The sequence below is a fragment of the Ranitomeya variabilis genome, chromosome 3 (genome assembly GCF_051348905.1).
Source record: "Ranitomeya variabilis isolate aRanVar5 chromosome 3, aRanVar5.hap1, whole genome shotgun sequence".
NCBI classification, from domain to species: Eukaryota; Metazoa; Chordata; class Amphibia; order Anura; family Dendrobatidae; genus Ranitomeya; species Ranitomeya variabilis.
In genome coordinates this window covers 399121421-399145969 of record NC_135234.1, presented here as the reverse complement: position 1 = coordinate 399145969, position 24549 = coordinate 399121421, and positions in this window count along the sequence as shown.

Below are 24549 nucleotides of genomic sequence, written 5' to 3'. Positions count from 1 at the left end.
CGCGGCGCGCATAGCGCACCGCACACTTTATACCTCCTTCCCTTCTTCAAAAGTTGGGAGGTATGGTACCGCATTTGCCAGATCATGGCAAGTGCCGCAAATCCCATAGGGAATGAATGAGGCCAAACGCAGTGTTGCTGTAAGTGATCCGTTACGCGGCCCATGCAGAAAAACTGCCGGATCTGCTGCAAAAGGCGACTTCCACATCAGCGATTCTTGCTAAAGTCACTGCCAATAGTGTCATACTCACCAAAGGGGGAGGCAGCACTAAAAGTGCCTAGGGCAGCAGAAACTCTAAATACGGCCCTGTGCATAAGCATGCGCAATGGCATCAATGTGTCTGCCAGCATTGTCTTGTACATCTCTTTGCAAGGGGGAAGTATGACTTTTGTGGACATTTTGAGGAACGACTATAGTTATACATGATTTTGAGGCATTATGGGGGTTAAAGGCTTTAGTAAATTATTTTGAGAAGCACTATGTGGACACCATACTTTCGGGGCATGCTATGTGAGCATTTACTGTTGGTGTCATGCCCATTCATAACATCCCCACTGCAGCCATGTTAGCAAAGACTGTGGGAAGCAGCATAGAGGCAGCGTTGGACCGACAGTAGGTGAGTAAAGCTGACTTTGTTATTTTTACACATAACATACAGTCTATTTCTGGGTAGCCCTATAGTTATTGATAGAGAGGTCAGACTGTCTTTTTACTGCCAAAAGAGTTTGCTATAAGACTAATACAGTCATCAAAGTTAAAGATTACCCTAAAAAGCTCCATGTAAATAGAACATGTAAAAATGTCAATAGTTGTGGGTCAGTCATGTTCAGGTCACCAAGAATAAGGTCAAACCTCTGTTAACTGATAGTGGAGGTATGTCCTGTCCTAACGATGCTATTTATTTGTGTGTCTCATGTTGTCCATGATAAAAGAGATAATGAACATGCATGCTAGACTAGGAATGTCATCTATTGGATACGGGAAACATATATGTTTTAATACAGTAATAATGGAGACATAGTTATAGTGAGACAATACTTTCCTGCTTTTAAGTGAACTGATCTTGGACGGCTCCTTGTGCTTCAAGTTTTGTAGGACAGTAAGTAACACTATCAAATACAGGAGACAGGAATCTGCAAAACGCTCACAAGTCACAATAGTGAGGACATTGTCCACAGATGTGATAAGATTAGTGCTTAAGAAAATCTGCTAATATCTACGGGTCCCATTAGTCATTACACGACAATCTGTAATGTTGGCTAAATTAAAATGTAACTCCGAACATACATTTCCTACTTTGCTGGTTTTACTGTAGGTTTTGCAATAATTTCTAACACAGTTTTCTAAAAGTTTCCTTCAATTAGAAAAGGTTCTGGTGTGTAATCATTTTTCAATACTACAACATCCTGAAACTCTTTACTATAAGAGTACGTTCACTACTATTTTAAAAATACTGCAGATTTTCTGTCTAGGTTTTTGGGTGAAAAATCAGAAGTAGAAAACAGCTGCAACAAAGCGAATTAGACTGTAACAAATCCTTTAAATACACGTGTTAAGTCTTTCTCTAGGTTTCACATGTGAATTTTGAAGTTGCACTGCCTAGAGTGAAATCTATGCAAATCTTCAATAATAATCACATGTAGTAGATGTGGATTTGGCCTTGAGTTCACCAATGATTTTAGGTTTAGATTTGCAATGGAAGTTTGTTGTAGGTGTACACTAGTGTTTCCCAAATCCAGTCCTCATGGCCCAACAACAGATCATGTTTTCAGGATTTCCCTAGTTTTCCACAGGCGAGAGAACCTGTGGCAATTTCTGATGCCTTTGAAGTGATGGCCGGGGGACCACCACGGTGCAGGAAGGCTACTGTACACAAGATGAGGTGCAAACAACAAAGGGTAGATTTATTGGGAGGCAAGGAATGAAGTGGGTGAGGAAGATGCAAACAGGGGTATGCATTGGCAAGAGACTCTTTACAAGAGTTATGAACTTTATCTTGTCCGTAAAATAGCACGGTGCTACAACTATTACAGCCTCAATATATGTCTCACAAGCAAATTTAAACAATAAACAAATAACGATGCTACTCTACATATAACCTCCCTGGCCTTTACTAAGCAGGCCCCACGGCTGCTGTGTACTGACTACTGAAGCCTACACTAGGCCCTAACAGGTGCACCAAACAGGAACAGACTCACGGTGATGTTGGGGACTCAGGTCCAGTCCCAGGGGGGCCCCCAGCAGTCTAATATGGCGGTGCGCATGGCTTTCTGTCAGCTCTGTGAAACGTGGTCTTCTCCTTGCTTCTGGGTCCAAGGGATGCTCCTGGAAACTGTAAGTCCCTTTCTCAGTAACTTTGTGGCTTCACAAACTAGCACAGAACAGCCACCTTTGCTGTACCCGGAAAAGTCTTGCAAATTTCACAAGTACACTGTGTCCCAGGCTGTGGGACCTTTCTTGTAGCAAACAGCACCCAGTTCTCTCTGTCGCAGCTTCAGCTCACACACACAGTTCAGGCTCAACTTCTCCCCTTATTCTAGGGCAGTTCATCTTCACAGTCTATAGCAGGGGGGAAGCAGAACATTCCATCACACCAAACAAGGGGGTGCTGCCTCTTAAAGTGGCAGGGTGTTACTGTCCATAACAGCACCACCCTCTTACATGCCTCCCTTCTTAATGATGGTCGTCCTTGGCCATCACAGCATCAAGGTCGAAGCGTAATGAAGGAACGTGCAATGTGGAAACAGCACCTATAGAGGAGGCAACAAAGTTGGAACAACAGACAGAGCACACTGTTCTACATATCGGACTGGTGGAACCCCTGCATTAGACCTCTGGGATCTCCTGAGCTCTTGGCTGTCAGGCAAGGCTTGACTATCTTCCAGAGGAACACTTGCTGCAGGAGTCATCGTGGGCTCTTGTTTGGTCTCGTTCTCGCGTGGCGGTACTGGAACATCCATGGGATTACCGTCTCTGTGCGGCTGAGGACCCCCTACATCAGGGACGGTCCACCACTCGACATCGATTTCACCATCAGGCATGACAGATTTCGGAAGTGGAGTAGCGCCTTCAGACGACAATGGCGTAGAACAGATCTCAGACCGGCAGGGCCTCAGCATATTTCTGTGAAGTACTCTAGGGGAGGACGCTCCACTCTCAATTTGCACCTTGTAGACAGGGCCGTTAGCATACACTCGCTCGATTACTCTATAAGGCTGTACTTCCCATCTCTCACTTAGTTTTCCCTTGGGGTGCTTCTCTCTAACTAACACTCAGTCTCCGGGTTGGAGTGGTAACTCTTGAGTCAGTTTACGGCCTGTATGCTCTTTTTCTTGCAGCTGCTGACCCGCCAACCGCCGTATCGTTTGTAGTCATTGCTCTTTCACCCATGAGGTGACCGTTCGTTCCATCAGCTCCTCTGGCTGTTCCAAATTCAGCTCAATGATCTCCCGTCCAGCTCTTCCAAACAGCAGTAGATTGGGGGATATAACCCATGGTGGAGTGGACCCGATTGTTGTAGGTCCAGACCAACTCTGGCAGGTAGTCTGGCCAACACGCCTTCTTATCCTCCTCCAACGTTCTCAGCATTTGAAGTAAGGTTCGGTTGAAGCGTTCACATGCTCCGTTGCCTTGAGGATGGTAAGGGGTGGTACGGGACCGCTCGATGCCGTACATACAATACAGTTCTTCCATCACCTTGCCTTGGAAACAAGCACCTTGGTCGGAGTGGATGTGCTTTGGGCACACATACACCCGGATGAAGTCTTGACAGATGGCTCACGCCGCCGACTCTGCAGTCTGATCCCTAGTCGTGGTAACTACTGCGAACTTGGAGAAATGATCAGTCATCACCAAACAGTACTGTAGCCCTCGGGCCGAGTGTCCCACGAGGAGATAGTCGATCATCAAGACTTCTAGCGGTTCCTTAGTGTGTATGGTCTGGATGGGTGCTCTCTGTTCGGTACTCTTAATGAGGTCACATACTCGACATTGCCGGCAAACCTCTTCCACCACAGACTCCAACCGGGGGCAATACACATATCGCTGTAACCATTGGTAGGTCTTTGTGGGCCCGAAGTGAGCTCCAAATTCGTGGGCTTCCCTAGCTACTTCTTGAGCCATTCTTCCTGGGATGACCACCTGCCACCTTACTTCCATATCTTTTGGCTGTTGTCTCTTGCGATATAACACTGATTCTCGCACTTCCAGTCTATCCCACTGGTGTAAGATACTCTTCATTTCAGCGTCCAGATCATCTCTATCTTGTTTGCCAGGCTTTCGCTTCTGAGTTACCCACCATTTCATCTGTCTCAACCCTTCATCTTCATCCTTAACATGTCCCCATTCCTCACTGGTTCTCCCCAGTTACCGGGGTAGTGCGCAGGCCTCCCTTCTTGACTGGGACGCAACCACTGTGTGATTGAACTTACGAAAATCTGGGGTCTCCTCCTCTTCGAGTTGTTCATCGAGATCCCCCGCTGGAGTCTCCACAGTCACTCTTGACAGCCCGTCAGCATTTGCGTTTTCGGTAGCAGAGCGATAATGGATGGTAAAGTCAAACTTGGCTAGGCGAGCCACCCATCGTTGTTCTAAGGCCCCCAATTTAGCATTCTCAAGGTGTGCCAGGGGATTATTGTCTGTTCGAACTTGAATCTTGGTCCCCGCCAGGAAGCCCGCAAACTTCTCTGTCATGGCCCACACCAGGGCCAGGAGCTCTAACCAGAAGGAGCTGTAGTTGTGGGGGTTTCTTTCGCTGTCTCGCAGGGACCTGCTGGCATACCCGATGACTCTCTCATGTCCATCCTGTATCTGAGAAAGTACGGCACCGAGTCCATGAAGGCTACTGTCTGTGTACAACAAGAACGGTTGATCGAAATCTGCATAGGCCAAAATCGGGGCTGAAGTAAGGGCATTCTTTATAGCCTGGAAGGCCTCGTCTTGTCTCTGGGCCCAAGGGATGTACTGGGTCTTCGGCACTCTGGCGGTCCCCCTCAGCAGCTCATTCAGGGGACCCGCCACCTTAGTGAAGTCTTTGACAAACCGGCGGTAGTACCCGGCAAGCCCCAGAAAGGCCTGAAGTTCTCTCACCGTGCGAGGGACTGGCCACATCTGGATAGCAGCCACTTTTTCTGGTGAGGGTAGAACTCCATCTTGTGACACTATGTGGCCCAGGTACTCGATCTCTCTCTTGAAGAGGTGGCACTTCTTTGGCTTCACCTTCAGGTTATGAGCCCGCAGTCTTCTGAGTACCTGTCCAAGCCGGGCAAGGTGTTCTTCGAATGAGGCCGAAAACACAATGATGTCATCCAGATAGATCAGGGTAGCCTCAAAATTTAAGTCTCCCAAACACTTTTCCATCAGCCGTTGAAACGTGCCCGGAGCATTGGAGAGCCCGAAGGGCATCCGGTTAAACTCAAACAGTCCCATAGGGAGCATGAAGGCGTTTTTTTCTCTGTCTTTCTCTGCCACGGCTACTTGCCAGTATCCACTTGCTAGGTCCAGGGTGGAGAAGTACTTGGCTTTCCCCAATGCTGTCAAGGATTCCACGATGCGGGGCAACGGATACGAGTCTCGAACAGTGCAGGCATTGAGTTTCCTGTAGTCTACACAGAACCGGATGGTCCCATCCTTTTTCTTGACTAGCACCACCGGGGCTGCCCAAGGGCTCTGACTACTCTGCACCACTCCTGAATCCAGCATCTGCCTCAGTAATGTTTTCACCTCTTGATACATCTTGGGCGGGATATGCCGGTATCATTCTCGAATTGGAAGAGCTTCTCCGGTCGGTATCTCGTGTGTGATTGCTTCAGTACAGCCGAAATCCTCGGCGTGATGGCCGAATGACGGGCCTGATGTTCCCACAGCATAGCTTCTATTGCTTGCACACGCTCAGGGCCCAGAGCCTTCACATCCACTTCTATTTGATTAAGGATGACCCGTCCACTCCACTCCGGGGATGGCGTCTCTTCGGCCCCCACAGCAACTGCTAGGGTCCACCCGCACCATCTTTCGGTGATAAAGACATCTCCTTCTGACTCACCACTTCACCCTTATGTAGGTACACCAGGGCCAGATCTGTCCCTCGTAGCAAGGTGACCTCCCCGGGGCCCACATTCAAAGCTCTTATTGGGGCGTGTCCTCGCTGGACCACAGCTATTGAACGAGCTATCATGACTCCTTGGTCCACTCCTCCGCCTACCACAGGCTGAACAATCACTTCGAACCCGTCAAGGTTGCGATGCGTCCCCACTGGAAGGTATACTATAGTTTCTCGCTCGGGAGGCAGGATTACAGGTTCTTTACCAGGAGCCCTGATGACCCCTACCGTCTGATAGGATGGCACACTCTTCTGCGTCCCACAGATTCGAATATTCATCCACACGACCCCTGTGACCGGGATCGGTTGTTGGTTGGCAGCAAACAACCGGATCAATGTCTCTTTTTCTGGCTTGGCCAGGGCCTGGAAATGCTGCTTAAAATACGTTTCTGGCATCGTCATCACTTGTGACCCGGTATCTACCAGGTAATCCACTAGAACTCCATCAAATTCTGCACGTAGGATGGGACTCCCAGCAATCAAGTGTTCGTTATGATATGGAGCGGCCTCTCTCCTCGCCTCCCCCGCAGAGTGCCGCACTACTGCGGGGGTTGGTAGTTTAACGGCGGCTTCCGCTGGCCTTGAGTATAGTTCCGACAGTCTCTAGCAAGGTGCCCCCGTCCTCCACATTCCCAGCATTGGATGCCTCCTCCTGGCCGGGGGGCACCTCGAGCCTGTCCTCGTGCCTCCGATGCCTGACAGGAGGGGGCTTGTTCCCACTGATCCCTTGTCGGTCGGGCTGAAGAATGGTTGCATGAGTATGGTGGGTCAGGCTCTTGTAGTTCCCCCACTCTTCGCTCCATCTGGGTCAGTTTGTCTTGCACGTTAACAAGAGACCGCTGCAAGTCTTGCACTACCTGGACCAGCACCTCTTAATGGTTTGGGTCCCCTCTGGAATTGGCGTCCTGGACACGCATCACCCCAGACGCATAGCTCTCTTCTTTACTTCGGGCCACTGTTTCCGCCAGGATTTGACGAAACGTAAGGGTCGGATCTGCCCGGACCCGTTCTGACAGTGATCGCCTCAAGGATGTGCTGTGCAGTCCTAGAATGAATTGCTCCCGGAGTATCCGGTCTTTAGAGCCCATGCCGCCAAATCCATCCGCCTCCTTTCTCTGCACCTCTGCTAACACTTCTTGCAGTGCTGTTGCATACTGAGAAATTCCTTCTTCTTCCCGCTGCAGCCTAAAGAAAAATTTGGCGCCAAGGTGTCCCGCGCTAGCAGTCTCGCCGTAGATCTCTTTCAGGAACTTCACTAGCTCCTTCAGGGTACTGCGGGTGAGTTCTGGTTGTAGGCAGACGTTTCTGCAGGCTTCTCCCTCTAGGGCAGTTAAAGTGATGTCCGCTTCAAGGTCTGGGCTGATGTTATAAATCTTCAGGGTGCTTTGCAGCCAGGACACCCAGTCTGACAGTGGCATATTCTTGCCGTCAAACTTTGGTAGCACACTAAATATGGTGCCCATAGGGAGTGTCCTTGCAGGGGTTCCACCAATGCCCACAGCATCCCCATTAATGTTAGCATTCCCGCCATTGCTGTCTGCTGCGTCCATCTTGGTGACAGTACCCTGCTCGCAGCGCCACTTGAAGCGATGGTCGGGGAACCACCACGGTGCAGGAAGACTACTGTACACAAGATGAGGTGCAAACAACAAAGGGTAGATTTATTGGGAGGCAAGGAATGAAGTGGGTGAGGAAGATGCAAACAGGGGTATGCAATGGCAAGAGACACTTTACAAGAGTTATGAACTTTATCTTGTCCGTAAAATAGCACGGTGCTACAACTATTACAGTCTCAAAATATGTCTCACAAGCAAATTTAAACAATAAACAAATAACGATGCTACTCTACATATAACCTCCCTGGCCTTTACTAAGCAGGCCCCACGGCTGCCGTGTACTGACTACTGAAGCCTACACTAGGCCCTAACTGGTGCACCAAACAGGAACAGACTCACGGTGATGTTGGGGACTCAGGTCCAGTCCCAGGGGGCCCCCAGCAGTCTAATATGGCGGTGCACACGGCTTTCTGTCAGCTCTGTGAAACGTGGTCTTCTCCTTGCTTCTGGGTCCAAGGGATGCTCCTGGAAACTGTAAGTCCCTTTCTCAGTAACTTCGTGGCTTCACAAACTAGCACAGAACAGCCACCTTTGCTGTACCCAGAAAAGTCTTGCAAATTTCACAAGTACACTCTGTCCCAGGCTGTGGGACCTTTCTTGTAGCAAACAGCACACAGTTCTCTCTGTAGCAGCTTCAGATCACACACAGTTCAGGCTCAACTCCTCCCCTTATTCTAGGGCAGTTCATCTTCACAGTCTATAGCAGGGGGGAAGCAGAACATTCCATCACACCAAACAAGGGGGTGCTGCCTCTTAAAGTGGCAGCGTGTTACTGTCCATAACAGCTCCACACTCTTACACCTTGTTAACAATTTCATCACCTGTGTGTTAGGAGTCGAGTTTCCTCTGCTGCACAGGGGGAATCTCAATCCGTGTCTGCTGCGGTCTCCCATTCTCCATCGGCCGCAGTGGAGCCTGCTCAGCGGAGACGTCGGTCCCAGCGTCTCACTGAGACTGATTCTGTGCAAAGGGTTACTGCTGCCTCTCCTGGCTCTGCTATTGTACCCTGCACTGATCTGCGGCGAGCAGGCTTTTCTGGGACTAAGTCCTGCTTTGCACACACTGAGCATGCCCAGGGCAAGATCTCTCAGTGGAGATCAAGGGTCACATGCTCAGGTACTGCAGCCAAATCTATTGGTCCTTCTAGGACGGTCCTGTAGGTGCGCAGGCTCTGTAGCAGTCTCTCATTGGACCTTTTAGGAAGGTCCTGTAAGTGCTGCAGCTATTTAAGGCTCGCATGGCCGCATGGCCATGCGCTAGTATCTTCCAAAGTTACGTGCTTTGCGCCACTGTGGTCATGTGTTTGAATGTGTTCAGGGACCCGGCTGAAATAAGCCCCTAGAATGCTGGCACCTCCGGCGAGATTGTGTTTGAGTGTATTCAGGGACCTGGCTGAAATAAGCCCCTAGAATGCTGGCACCTCCGGCGAGGAGTGTTGTGTGCATGCATGACCACTGACTGCTCTCATCTGGGTAGTTAGCCTGTGCCTCTGTGAGAGTCTAATAGGACACAGAGCTTTGCTTTCTCGGCCACTCTGTGAAGCTAACAGAGCTGGTTCATACCGCCATATTGTGCTGCCATTCACTTAGCAGCAGGTTCTTTCCTGCACAGTGGATCCCGGGTTGCGAACGCACCAATTCCATCAATAAATATATTCAGTTTGTTCCGCAAACCCTAACAGTATACTAGTGCCAGGATCTGGCTAAGTAATGGCGGACGAACAGCGATTGCAGGGGTACATCCAGCTGCTGGAGGGTCGGTTGACGTCTCTTGAGCGTGCAACCTCGGCGGTGGATGTTACCGCAATAGCTGTTCAGGCTGCTAGCGTGGCTGCAGCAGCTTTACCCACTGCCACCTCTGTTCCGACCATATCTCACCTCCCATTGCCTGAGAGATACTCTGGGGACAGTTAGTCCTGTAGGGGTTTCGTGAGCCAGTGTGGTACACCTCGAGCTCCTGGCTGCACGTTTTCCCACAGAGCGGGCAAAGGTGGGATTCATAATCTCTCTCTTGTCGGACAGGGCGTTGGAGTGGGCTACGCCGCTGTGGGAGTGCAACGATCATGTGGTGCGGAGTGTTCCTCGGTTTCTGGACACTCTGAAACAGGTCTTTGTAGGACCTCAAGTCACCCATGATACAGCGCTCCAGTTGCTGGCTTTGACTCAGGGTTCAGACATGGTCAGCCATTTTGCGGTTACCTTCCGGACGTTAGTGTCTGAGTTGGAATGGCCAGATAAAACCCTCATTCCCGTATTTTGGAGGGGGCTGGCTGACCATGTGAAGGACGCTTTGGCTACTAGGGAGATTCCCGCCACACTGGAGGAGCTCATAGCTGTATCAACTCGCATAGACCTTCGTTTTTACGAGCGAAGGTTGGAGCGAGCCCAGTGTAGGCAGAGGTTTCGGCTGGCTCCCACCTTCGCCAGACCTCTGGAATCTCCAGTCCAGGCGTCCGAGTCACATGAGGCCATAGAGGTGACACGAGCGGGACCCAAGTCCCAGTCCGCTCGTGCACATAAGGTCTGTCATGTTTGCCAGCAGTCAGGACATCTTGCCTCCAAGTGTCTTTAGCGGTCGGGGAAACGTCAGCGTCTAGTGGCAGTAGGAGGAGGTACACTAGACACGGCGACGTTTGCCTCAAAGTTGTCCTTCAAGGGGACAATTACCTTTTGCCCATCCACTCTTATGGTAGAGCTATGCGTGGACTCTGGGGCGGAGGGTAATTTTATGTCATCCGCTTTCGCCCAGCGTCACGCAATACCCCTGGTTATGCTCGCCCAACCAGTAACCGTTCGAGTGGTAAATGGGTCGACACTTGTTATGACCCCAATGGCAGAGGGTCTCAAAAGGAAATACCAAGTCTGCAAACACAAAAAACCAGCTCATAGGGCAGTGGTAACTGGGCTGACCGTATATCTAATCCTAGCACCACAAATAGCAGCAGCCGGGGAACGTGCCTATGTTGGTTCTAGACGTCTCGCGCCAGCCGGAGAGCTAACTAACCCTAGAAGGGAAAAGATAGACCTTTCTTGCCTCCAGAGAAAAGACCCCAAAAGTTGGATACAAGCCCCCAACAAATAATAACGGTGAGGTAAGAAGAAAAGACAAACGTAAGAATGAACTAGATATTTAGCAAAGAGAGGCCCACTGACTAATAGCAGAATATAGTAAGATGACTTATACGGTCAGCAAAAACCCTATCAAAATTTCCACGCTGGATATTCAAGAACCCCCGAACCGTCTAACGGCCCGGGGGGAGAATACCAGCCCCCTAGAGCTTCCAGCAAAATCAGGAATCACATTTAGTACAAGCTGGACAAAAAATAAGAGCAAAGCAAAAACCAAAAAACAAAGAAGCAGGACTTAGCTTAATTTTGCAAGATCCAGGACCAGCAGACAGGAGCAAACAGAAAGGAACTGATTACAACGATGCCAGGCACCAGACTGAGAATTCAGGAAGTTTATATAGCAACACCCCTGGACTAACGACCCAGGTGGGTGCCAAACTGAGGAAAGACAATCCCTGAGTCATATCACTAGTGACCACAAGAGGGAGCCAAAAAAGTCTAATTCACAACAGTACCCCCCCTTTAAGGAGGGGTCACCGAACCCTCACCAAGACCACCAGGGCGATCAGGATGAGCAGCGTGAAAGGCACGAACTAAATCGGCCGCATGCACATCAGAGGCAACCACCCAGGAATTATCCTCCTGACCATAGCCCTTCCACTTGACCAGATACTGAAGCCTCCGCCTGGAGAGACGAGAATCCAAGATCTTCTCCACCACATACTCCAACTCGCCCTCAACAAAGACCGGAGCAGGAGGCTCAACAGAAGGAACCACAGGTACAACGTACCGCCGCAACAAAGACCTATGGAACACGTTGTGAATGGCAAACGACACCGGAAGATCCAAGCGAAAGGACACAGGATTAAGGATTTCCAATATCTTGTAAGGACCGATGAAGCGAGGCTTAAATTTAGGAGAGGAGACCTTCATAGGAACAAATCGAGAAGACAGCCATACCAAATCCCCAACACGAAGTCGGGGACCCACACCGCGGCGGCGGTTGGCAAAACGCTGAGCCTTCTCCTGTGACAACTTTAAGTTGTCCACCACATGATTCCAAATCCGCTGCAACCTATCCACCACGGAATCTACCCCAGGACAGTCAGAAGGCTCCAAATGTCCCGAGGAAAAACGAGGATGGAAACCAGAGTTGCAGAAAAATGGCGAAACCAAAGTAGCAGAACTAGCCCGATTATTAAGGGCAAACTCAGCCAACGGCAAGAAGGTCACCCAATCATCCTGATCAGCAGAAACAAAACACCTCAAATAAGCCTCCAGAGTCTGATTAGTTCGCTCCGTTTGTCCATTAGTCTGAGGATGAAAGGCAGACGAAAACGACAAATCAATGCCCATCTTAGCACAAAAGGATCGCCAGAACCTGGACACAAACTGGGATCCTCTGTCAGACACGATATTCTCAGGAATGCCGTGTAAACGAACCACATTCTGAAAGAACAAAGGAACCAGATCGGAAGAGGAAGGCAGCTTAGGCAAAGATACCAAATGGACCATCTTGGAAAAGCGATCACATACCACCCAGATGACAGACATGCCCTGAGACACCGGAAGATCTGAAATGAAATCCATGGAAATGTGTGTCCAAGGCCTCTTCGGGACAGGCAAGGGCAAGAGCAACCCGCTGGCACGAGAACAGCAAGGCTTAGCTCGAGCACAAGTCCCACAGGACTGCACAAAAGACCGCACATCCCGTGACAAGGAAGGCCACCAAAAGGACCTAGCCACCAAATCTCTGGTGCCAAAAATTCCCGGATGCCCTGCCAACACCGAGGAATGAACCTCGGAAATGACTCTGCTGGTCCACTTATCAGGAACAAACAGTCTGTCAGGTGGACAAGAGTCAGGTCTACCAGCCTGAAATCTCTGCAACACACGTCGCAAATCCGGAGAAATGACTGACAAAATAACTCCCTCTTTAAGAATACCAACTGGTTCTGCGACTCCAGGAGAGTCAGGCACAAAGCTCCTTGAAAGAGCATCAGCCTTCACATTCTTTGAACCTGGTAAATACGAGACCACAAAGTCAAAACGGGAGAAAAACAATGACCAACGGGCCTGTCTAGGATTCAGGCGTTTAGCAGACTCGAGATACATCAGATTTTTGTGATCAGTCAAGACCACCACACGATGCTTAGCACCCTCGAGCCAATGACGCCACTCCTCAAATGCCCACTTCATGGCCAACAACTCCCGATTGCCAACATCATAATTCCGCTCAGCAGGCAAAAACTTCCTAGAGAAAAAAGCACATGGTCTCATTACAGAGCAACCAGGGCCTCTCTGCGACAAAACGGCCCCTGCCCCAATCTCAGAAGCATCCACTTCAACCTGAAAGGGAAGTGAGACATCAGGCTGGCACAAAACAGGCGCCGAAGTAAACCGGCGCTTCAACTCTTGGAAAGCTTCCATGGCTGCAGGAGCCCAGTTAGAAACATCTGAACCTTTCTTGGTCATATCCGTCAAAGGTTTAACAACGCTAGAAAAGTTAGCGATAAAACGACGGTAGAAGTTAGCAAAACCCAAGAACTTCTGAAGACTCTTAACTGATGTGGGTTGAGTCCAATCATGAATAGCTCGGACCTTGACTGGGTCCATCTCCACCGCAGAAGGGGAAAAAATAAACCCCAAAAAGGGAACCTTCTGTACTCCAAAGAGACACTTTGAGCCCTTAACAAACAACGCATTCTCACGCAAAACCTGAAACACCATCCTGACCTGCTCCACATGCGAGTCCCAATCATCAGAAAAAACCAGAATATCATCCAGATAAACAATCATAAATTTATCCAGATACTTCCGGAAAATATCATGCATAAAGGACTGAAACACTGAAGGAGCATTAGAGAGCCCAAAAGGCATCACCAAGTACTCAAAATGACCTTCGGGCGTATTAAATGCAGTTTTCCATTCATCTCCTTGCTTAATGCGCACAAGGTTATACGCACCACGAAGATCTATCTTGGTGAACCACTTGGCACCTTTAATCCGGGCAAACAAGTCCGACAACAGAGGCAAAGGATACTGAAATTTAACAGTGATTTTATTCAGAAGCCGATAGTCAATACAAGGTCTCAAAGATCCGTCCTTCTTGGCCACAAAAAAAAATCCCGCACCAAGAGGGGAAGAGGATGGACGGATATGCCCCTTCTCTAGAGATTCCTTGATATACGAACGCATTGCGGTATGCTCAGGTACAGACAGATTAAATAATCTTCTCTTAGGAAATTTACTACCTGGAATCAAATCTATAGCGCAGTCACAGTCCCTATGAGGAGGCAGAGCACTGGACCTGGACTCGCTGAATACATCCTGATAATCAGACAAATACTCAGGAACTTCCGAAGGAGTAGAGGAAGCAATAGACACCGGCGGGGAATCACCATGAATTCCCTGACAGCCCCAACTTGACACAGACATTGCCTTCCAATCCAAGACTGGATTATGGGTCTGTAACCATGGCAGACCCAAAACGACCAAATCATGCATTTTATGCAGAACAAGAAAACGAATCACCTCCCGATGTTCAGGAGTCATGCACATGGTTACCTGTGTCCAAAACTGCGGTTTATTTTCCGCCAATGGCGTAGCATCGATACCTCTAAGAGGGATAGGATTTACCAACGGCTCAAGAACAAAACCACAGCGCTTGGCAAATGACAGATCCATAAGACTCAGGGCAGCACCTGAATCCACAAACGCCATAACAGGGTAGGAGGACAATGAGCAAATTAAAGTCACAGACAAAATAAATTTAGGTTGCAAATTACCAATGGCGACAGGACTAACAACCCTTGTTAGGCGTTTAGAGCATGCTGATATAACATGTGTAGAATCACCACAGTAAAAACACAACCCATTCTGACGTCTATGATTTTTCCGTTCATTTCTAGTCTGAATTTTACCACATTGCATTAAATCAGGTGTTTGTTCAGACAACACCACCAGAGGATTAGCGGCTTTGCGCTCCCGCAAACGCCGGTCAATTTGAATAGCCAGCGCCATGGAATCATTCAGACTTGTAGGAATGGAGAAACCCACCATCACATTCTTAATGGCTTCAGAAAGGCCATTTCTGAAATTTGCGGCCAGAGCACACTCATTCCACTGAGTAAGCACGGACCATTTCCGAAATTTTTGGCAGTACATTTCAGCTTCATCCTGGCCCTGAGAAATAGCCAGCAAGGCTTTTTCTGTCTGAATTTCAAGATTGGGTTCCTCGTAAAGCAATCTGAGCACCAGAAAAAACGCATCAATATTTGCCAATGCCGGATCTCCTGGCGCTAGCGAGAAAGCCCAATCCTGAGGGTCGCCCCGTAAGAAAGAGATAAGAATTTTAACTTGCTGAGCTGAGTCTCCAGATGAACGGGGTCTCAGAGATAGAAACAATTTGCAATTATTCCTGAAATTCCTAAACTTAAATCGGTCTCCAGAGAACAGTTCAGGAATAGGTATTTTAGGTTCAGACATAGGACTACTGGTAACAAAATCTTGTATGCCCTGCACACGAGCAGCAAGCTGATCTACACTTGTAATCAAGGTCTGGACATTCATGTCTGCAGCAAGCTCAAGCCACTCAGAGGTAAAGGGGAGGAAGAAAGAGAGGAAAAAAAAAAAAACTCAGAATTTCCTTTCTTATTATCCCACTTCTGCAATGCATTAAACATTCAACTTTGGCCTGGCATACTGTTATGACCCCAATGGCAGAGGGTCTCAAAAGGAAATACCAAGTCTGCAAACACAAAAAACCAGCTCATAGGGCAGTGGTAACTGGGCTGACCGTATATCTAATCCTAGCACCACAAATAGCAGCAGCCGGGGAACGTGCCTACATTGGTTCTAGACGTCTCGCGCCAGCCGGAGAACTAACTAACCCTAGAAGGGAAAAGATAGACCTTTCTTGCCTCCAGAGAAAAGACCCCAAAAGTTGGATACAAGCCCCCTACAAATAATAACGGTGAGGTAAGAAGAAAAGACAAACGTAAGAATGAACTAGATATTTAGCAAAGAGAGGCCCACTGACTAATAGCAGAATATAGTAAGATGACTTATACGGTCAGCAAAAACCCTATCAAAATTTCCACGCTGGATATTCAAGAACCCCCGAACCGTCTAACGGCCCGGGGGGAGAATACCAGCCCCCTAGAGCTTCCAGCAAAATCAGGAATCACATTTAGTACAAGCTGGACAAAAAATAAGAGCAAAGTAAAAACCAAAAAACAAAGAAGCAGGACTTAGCTTAATTTTGCAAGATCCAGGACCAGCAGACAGGAGCAAACAGAAAGGAACTGATTACAACGATGCCAGGCACCAGACTGAGAATTCAGGAAGTTTATATAGCAACACCCCTGGACTAACGACCCAGGTGGGTGCCAAACTGAGGAAAGATAATCCCAGAGTCATATCACTAGTGACCACAAGAGGGAGCCAAAAAAGTCTAATTCACAACAGACACTACCCTCTCAGATTACCCACCAAACCATTCCTATCACGCTTTCTGTGTCTCCATCACATCAGGAGATTATCTCCCTATTAGTCATTCCTGAGGGAATTGATGAGGTCCTGTTGGGGGTACCATGGCTACGCTACCATTCTCCTCATACAGAGTGGTCCTCAGGGAGATTTTTGGGATGGAGTAAATCCTGCGAGGGTAGATCTCAGAGGGAGTGCGTTCAGGTTGCTACAACTCAGGTACCCGCAGATCTTTCCTCTCTCCCCAAACACTATTGGCCCTATGCAGACGTGTTCTCCAAAAGGGCTGCGGAGACCCTTCTGCCTCACCGCCCCTATGACTGTCCTATTGACCTCTTGCCTGGTGCTGAGCCTCCCCGGGGTCGAGTTTATCCGTTATCTCTCCCGGAGACGGAGACAATGTCTCAGTACATCCAAGAGAATCTGGCAAGAGGATTCATTAGGAAGTCAGTGTCACCTGCAGGGGCAGGGTTCTTCTTCGTACAGAAGAAGACAGGGGACTTACGTCCATGCATAGATTACAGGGGTCTTAACGCTATCACCATTAAGAACAAGTACCCGTTACCCCTGATTTCTGAGCTTTTTGATAGGCTACGGGGAGCAAGGGTATTTACAAAATTAGATCTGCGGGGTGCCTACAACCTGATTCGCATCCGTGAGGGGGACGAATGGAAGACTTTTAACACGAGGGATGGGCATTATGAATACCTGGTGATGCCCTTCGGGCTCTGTAATGCGCCAGCTGTTTTCCAAGACTTTGTGAATGACATTTTCCAAGATATGCTCACCACCTCGGTCGTAGTCTATCTGGATGATATTCTCATCTACTCTCCAGATATTGACTCCCATCGGAGAGATGTTCGCAAAGTCTTCGACCTCATACGGGCAAACTCTGTTATGATCCGGTGACCTTGGAGCCGCATGAAAACTTTCTCTGGAGTCAGTGGAACCTGTACTGACCGCAAATCCTGAACTAACACCAACTAACACCAGCAACTAGAAGTAGCCGTGGGGTGTGCCTAACAAACCCTAGACACCTCGACACAGCCGGAGGACTAAATACCCCTATAGATGGAAATAGGAATGCTATCTTGCCTCAGAGCAGAGCCCCAAAGGATAGGCAGCCCCACACGAATAATGACTGTGAGTAGGAGAAGAATAGACACACGCAGGTAGAAAACAGGATTTAGCAAAAGAGGCCACTCTAGCTAAATAGGAAAGGATAGGACAGATTACTAAGCGGTCAGTATTAAAACCCTTCCAAAAATATCCACAACAGATAATAAAAAAAGTTCCACAATCTAACTAAAGACATGGAATGTATATCTGCCACTCCAGAGAATCCAGCAAGACTGAGAAAATACTGACACAATCTAAGCTGGACAAGAAAACACAAAGAATAGCACTGAATTGTGAAGCACACAGCATGTGTGCCACAGGAAAAAGAAACCAGACACTTATCTTTGCTGATTTGGCAGAAAGACAGGAGGAACCAGGCAGAGGTCCACACCTCCCAACAACAATTGACAACTGGCAAGGACTAATGAATCCTGCACACCTAAATACCCCAGTCAGAACTGCAATCAGCAGACACACCTGACCAGGACTGACACCCAGGGACAACTGCATTACCACCTACTACCACCGGAGGGAACCCAAAAGCAGAATTCACAACAGTACCCTCCCCATTTGACAAGGTACTGAAGCCTCTGCCTCGAAAAACGAGAATCCAAAATCTTCTCAACCACATACTCCAACTCCCCATCAACCAAAACAGGGGCCAGAGGATCAACAGAGGGAACAACGGGCACCACATATTTCTGCAATAAAGATCTATGGAAGACATTATGGATAGCAAAAGAGGCCGGAAGCGCCAATCGAAAAGACACCGGATTAATAATCTCAGAAATCCTATAAGGACCAATAAACCGAGGCTTAAACTTAGGGGAAGAGACCTTCATAGGAACATGACGAGAAGACAACCAAACCAAATCCCCAACCCGAAGCCGGGAACCAACACACCGACGACGGTTAGCAAAACGTTGAGCCTCCTCCTGAGACAACACCAAATTGTCCACCACATGAGCCCAAATCTGCTGCAACCTGTCAACCACAGAATCCACACCAGGACAGTCAGAAGGCTCAACCTGCCCAGAAGAAAAACGAGGATGAAAACCAAAATTACAAAAAAAAGGCGAAACCAAAGTAGCCGAACTAGCCCGATTATTAAGGGCAAACTCGGCCAATGGCAAAAAGGCCACCCAATCATCCTGATCGGCAGACACAAAGCATCTCAAATAAGTCTCCAAAGTCTGATTAGTTCGCTCGGTCTGGCCATTTGTCTGAGGATGAAATGCAGAAGAAAAAGACAAATCAATGCCCAGCCTAGCACAAAAGGCCCGCCAAAACCTAGAAACAAACTGGGAACCTCTGTCGGACACAATATTCTCCGGCATACCATGCAAACGAACCACATGCTGAAAAAACAACGGAACCAACTCTGAAGAGGAAGGCAATTTAGGCAAAGGCACCAAATGAACCATCTTAGAAAACCGGTCACAAACAACCCAGATAACCGACATCCTCTGGGAAACCGGAAGATCAGAAATAAAATCCATAGAAATATGCGTCCAGGGCCTCTCAGGGACCGGCAATGGCAAAAGTAACCCACTAGCACGGGAACAACAAGGCTTGGCCCGCGCACAAGTCCCACAGGACTGCACAAAAGAACGCACATCACGTGACAATGAAGGCCACCAAAAGGACCTACCAACCAAATCTCTGGTACCAAAAATACCAGGATGACCAGCCAACACAGAACAGTGAACCTCAGAAATCACTCTACTAGTCCATCTGTCAGGAACAAACAATTTCCCCACAGGACAGCGGTCAGGTCTATCAGCCTGAAATTCCTGAAGAACCCGCCGTAAATCAGGGGAAATGGCAGAAAGGACCACCCCTTCTTTCAGAATGCCGACCGGTTCAAGGACCTCAGGAGAATCAGGCAAAAAACTCCTAGAAAGGGCATCAGCCTTAATATTCTTAGAACCCGGAAGATACGAAACCACGAAATCAAAACGGGAAAAAAACAAGGACCATCGAGCCTGTCTAGGACTCAGCCGTTTGGCAGACTCGAGGTAAATCAAATTCTTATGATCGGTCAGGACCACAATACGGTGCTTAGCTCCCTCAAGCCAATGTCGCCACTCCTCAAACGCCCACTTCATAGCCAACAACTCCCGATTGCCGACATCATAATTGCATTCAGCAGGCGAAAACTTGCGGGAGAAGAAGGCACACGGTTTCATCAAAGAACCAACAGAATCCCTCTCAGAAGCATCAATCTCAACCTGAAACGGAAGAGAAACATCTGGTTGGCGCAACACCGGAGCAGAAGTAAATCGGCGTTTAAGCTCCTGAAAGGCAGAGACAGCCGCAGAGGACCAATTCGCCACATCAGCGCCTTTTTCGTCAAATCAGTCAAGGGTTTAACCACGCTGGAGAAGTTAGCAATGAACCGGCGATAAAAATTTGCAAAACCCAAAAATTTCTGAAGGCTCTTCACGGATGTGGGTTGAATCCAATCATGAATGGCCTGAACCTTAACCGGATCCATCTCCATAGATGAGGGAGAAAAAATAAAGAAACCAGACACTTATCTTTGCTGATTTGGCAGAAAGACAGGAGGAACCAGGCAGAGGTCCACACCTCCCAACAACAATTGACAACTGGCAAGGACTAATGAATCCTGCACACCTAAATACCCCAGTCAGAACTGCAATCAGCAGACACACCTGACCAGGACTGCAACCCAGGGACAACTGCATTACCACCTACTACCACCGGCGGGAACCCAAAAGCAGAATTCACAACAAAACTCCCTCTACGCCAAGTTGGAGAAGTGTGTGTTTGAGCAGGAGTCCTTGCCTTTCCTTGGTTATATCATCTCTGCCCAGGGTTTGGCTATGGATCCTGCCAAGCGACAGGCTATGATGGACTGGCAGGAATCCCATTCTCTTAAAGCGGTGCAGCGTTTTATGGGGTTCATTAATTACTATCGCCAGTTCATTCCACACTTCTCAACTTTGGTAGCTCCCTTGGTTGCCCTCACCAAGAAGGGAGCAAATCCCAAGTTGTGGTCAGAGGAGGTCTACAAGGCCTTTCTCTCGATTAAGTCACACTTCGCTAGCACTCGTGCAGCGCCCCAGAGTCCTGGTCGTTGCAGTACTGATGCTCCGCCGCTAAGGGGAGTGATGGTACATCTGATGGCATTGAAGGAGTTCACCTGACCAGGTATCACAGACACCAATACACTTCATAGTCTGGCCTCAAGGGGGAGCTAAGGGCGCTATGTATTAGGCCACTCCTCACAATCTGGTAAAACTGGGGGTTAGATAGAAAGTTAGACAGAAAGCTGACTGGGTTGGAACCAAGCAACAACCTGTAGCAGAGGGTGTTGCAGGGGAAGATTCAGGGGGGTCCCTGTCAGGGGTGGGTTCCTGACAGAGGCCTAGCGAACAAGAAAGAACGTTAAGGAACCGCGCCTGCACTACATCGCGGCGGTATCTCAAGAAAGGACAAGAAGCGAGGTTTATTGTGGAGAGTGAGAAACGAGATCAAAGCAAAAAGGAGATAACACCAGTAGGAGTCGTGCTGTAAGATCGAGGCATCATCCTATTGAGGCGCGTAGCCGTTGGCCAGAATGCCGAGGAAGTATTAGGCTCCAAGCAATACTTCAAACAGAGGCAGGACAGTTGATTTTAGGTTGGCTGTCTGACCAAAATCACCTAAGAAGACATAGGGGGCAACTGTGGGAGAGGGGCGACACTAGGGTCCCGGAAGAACTCCAGGCCTTCCCGTCATACGGGTGCGTCCTATCCATATCATCTGGGGGACGGAGAAGAACATCAGAACAGACATAAGTTGTGGGAAATACCATCAGAAACAGACACAACAGTTGTGAGGACTATCCCGTGGTGCTCAGCAGGGAAGTACTACAACACACAGGCGCTAGAAGGTAGGCACAGATTTCCACCTGCAAAGGGAACTCTGGAGGTGCCATCGGACCGGCCGGTCTCTTACAGCCCTGTTAACCGTACTCTGGATTGAGGACCTTGAAGCCTTCAGTAAAGAGGTAAAGAGACTGCAAACTTGTGTCCTCGTTATTCATCGCGACTTGCACCGCGCACCAACACTTACAACTTTCATTGGACGCCCCTTAGCAGGGTCACGGACCGGGTCTAGCCACCGTGACAACCCCAGAACTGAGACAGAGAGGCCCGGGGCCAAGTACCCCACGGCCCTGCGTCTGGGGGCGCTCCACTCCCATCCTACATCGCCCCGATGTAGATAAGCCATTTATCATGGAGGTGGATGCCTCATCCATTGGTGCTGGAGCAGTCCTTTTCCAAAAGGATGCTCAAGGTCGGAAGCATCCTTGCTTCTTTTTCTCCAAGACCTTCACACCAGCGGAGAGGAATTATTCCATTGGGGACAGGGAGTTGCTAGCCATGAAGTTGGCTTTTTCAGAGTGGAGACACCTCTTGGAGGGAGCTCGCTGTTATGATCCGGTGGCCTTGGAGCCGCATGAGACCTTCTCTGGAGAAAGTGGTACCTGTACAGACCGCAACCCTAAACTGACAACGCAACTAGAAGTAGCCGTGGGGTGTACTTAACACATCCTAGACACCTCGACACAGCCGGAGGACTAAATAACCCTATAGATGGAAATTCTATCTTGCCTCAGAGTAGAAACCCCAAAGGATAGGCAGTCCCCCACAAATATTGACGGTGAATATAAGAGTAAAGACACACACAGGCTGAAAACAGGATTTAGCAAAAGAGGCACTTCTAGCTAAATAGTAAAGGATAGGACAGAGTACTAAGCGGTCAGTATTAAAACTCTGAAAATATCCACAGCAGAAAATACAAAAATTCCACATCTAACTAAAGACATAGAATGTATATCTGCATCTCCAGAGAATCCAGCATGACTGAAAAAATCCAAACAAGTCTAAGCTGGACAAGACAAAACAATAAATTGTTCTGAACTGAAAAGCACACTGCATGTGTGCTGCAGGAAAATAAACAAGACACTTATCTTGGCTGAATTGGCAGCAGAGCAGAAGGAACCAGACAGGGATGTAAACCCTCCAAGAACAATGGGCAACTGGCACTGACTAATGATTCCAGCACACCCAAATACCGATTAGAGCTGCAATCAGCAGAAACATCTGCCCGGATTACAACCCAGAGACAACTGCACTATCACAAACAACCACCGGAGGGAGCCCAAGAACAGAATTCACAACAGTACCCCCCCCCTTGAAGAGGGGTCACCGAACCCTCACCAGAGCCCCCAGGGCGATCAGGATGAGCGGATGAAAGGCACGGACCAAATCAGCAGCATTAACATCAGAGGCTAAAAACCCAAGAATTATCCTCCTGGCCATAACCCTTCCATTTGACAAGATACTGAAGCTTCCGCCTCGAAAAATGAGAATCCAAAATCTTCTCAACCACATACTCCAGCTCCCCATCAACCAACACAGGGGCAGGAGGATCAACAGAGGGAACAACGGGCACCACATATTTCCGCAATAAAGATCTATGGAAAACATTATGGATGGCAAAAGAGGCCGGAAGGGCCAAACGAAAAGAGACTGGATTGATAATCTCAGAAATCCTATAAGGACCAATAAACCGAGGCTTAAACTTAGGGGAAGAAACCTTCATAGGAACATGACTGGAAGACAACCAGACCAAATCCCCAACCCCAAGCCAGGAACCAACATGCCGACGACGGTTAGCAAAACGCTGAGCCTCCTCCTGAGACAACACCAAATTGTCCACCACATGTGCCCAAATCTGCTGCAACCTGTCAACCACAGAATCCACACCAGGACAGTCAGAAGGCTCAACCTGCCCTGAACAAAAACGAGGATGAAAACCAAAATTACAAAAGAAGGGCGAAACCAAGGTAGCCGAACTTGCCCGATTATTAAGGGCAAACTCGGCCAATGGCAAGAAAGCCACCCAATCATCCTGATCAGCAGACACAAAGCATCTCAAATAAGTTTCCAAAGTCTGATTAGTTCGCTCGGTCTGGCCATTTGTCTGAGGATGAAATGCGGAGGAAAAAGACAAATCAATGCCCAACCTAGCACAAAAGGCTCGCCAAAATCTAGAAACAAACTGTGAGCCTCTGTCAGACACAATATTCTCCGGAATACCATGCAAACGAACCACATGCTGAAAAAACAACGGAACCAAATCAGAAGAGGAAGGCAATTTAGGCAAAGGCACCAAATGGACCATCTTAGAGAACCGGTCACAAACCACCCAGATAACAGACATCCTCTGGGAAACCGGAAGATCTGAAATAAAATCCATAGAAATATGCGTCCAGGGCCTCTCAGGGACCGGCAAAGGCAAAAGCAACCCACTAGCACGGGAACAACAAGGCTTAGCCCGCGCACAAGTCCCACAGGACTGCACAAAAGAACGCACATCCCGCGACAAAGAAGGCCACCAAACGGACCTACCAACCAAATCTCTGGTACCAAAAATACCAGGATGGCCAGCCAACACAGAACAATGAACCTCAGAAATCACTCTACTAGTCCATCTATCAGGAACAAAGTTTCCCCACTGGACAGCGGTCAGGTTTGTCAGCCTGGAATTCCTGAAGAACCCGTCGTAAATCAGGGGAAATGGCAGAAAGGACCACCCCTTCTTTCAGAATGCCGACCGGTTCAAGGACCTCAGGAGAATCAGGCAAAAAACTCCTAGAGAGGGCATCAGCCTTAATATTCTTAGAACCCGGAAGATACGAGACCACGAAATCAAAACGGGAAAAGAAAAGGGACCATCAAGCCTGTCTAGGATTCAGCCGCTTGGCAGACTCGAGGTAAATCAGATTTTTATGATCGGTCAAGACCACAATACGGTGCTTAGCTCCCTCAAGCCAATGTCGCCACTCCTCAAACCCCCACTTCATAGCCAACAACTCCCGATTGCCGACATCATAATTGCGTTCAGCAGGTGAAAACTTACGGGAAAAGAAGGCACACGGTTTCATCAAGGAACCATCAGAATTTCTCTGAGACAAAACGGCCCCTGCCCCAATCTCAGAAGCGTCAACCTCAACCTGAAACGGAAGAGAAATGTCTGGTTGACGCAACACCGGGGCCGAAGTAAATCGGCGTTTAAGCTCCGGAAAGGCAGAGACAGCCGCAGAAGACCAATTCGTCACATCAGCGCCCTTCTTCGTCAAATC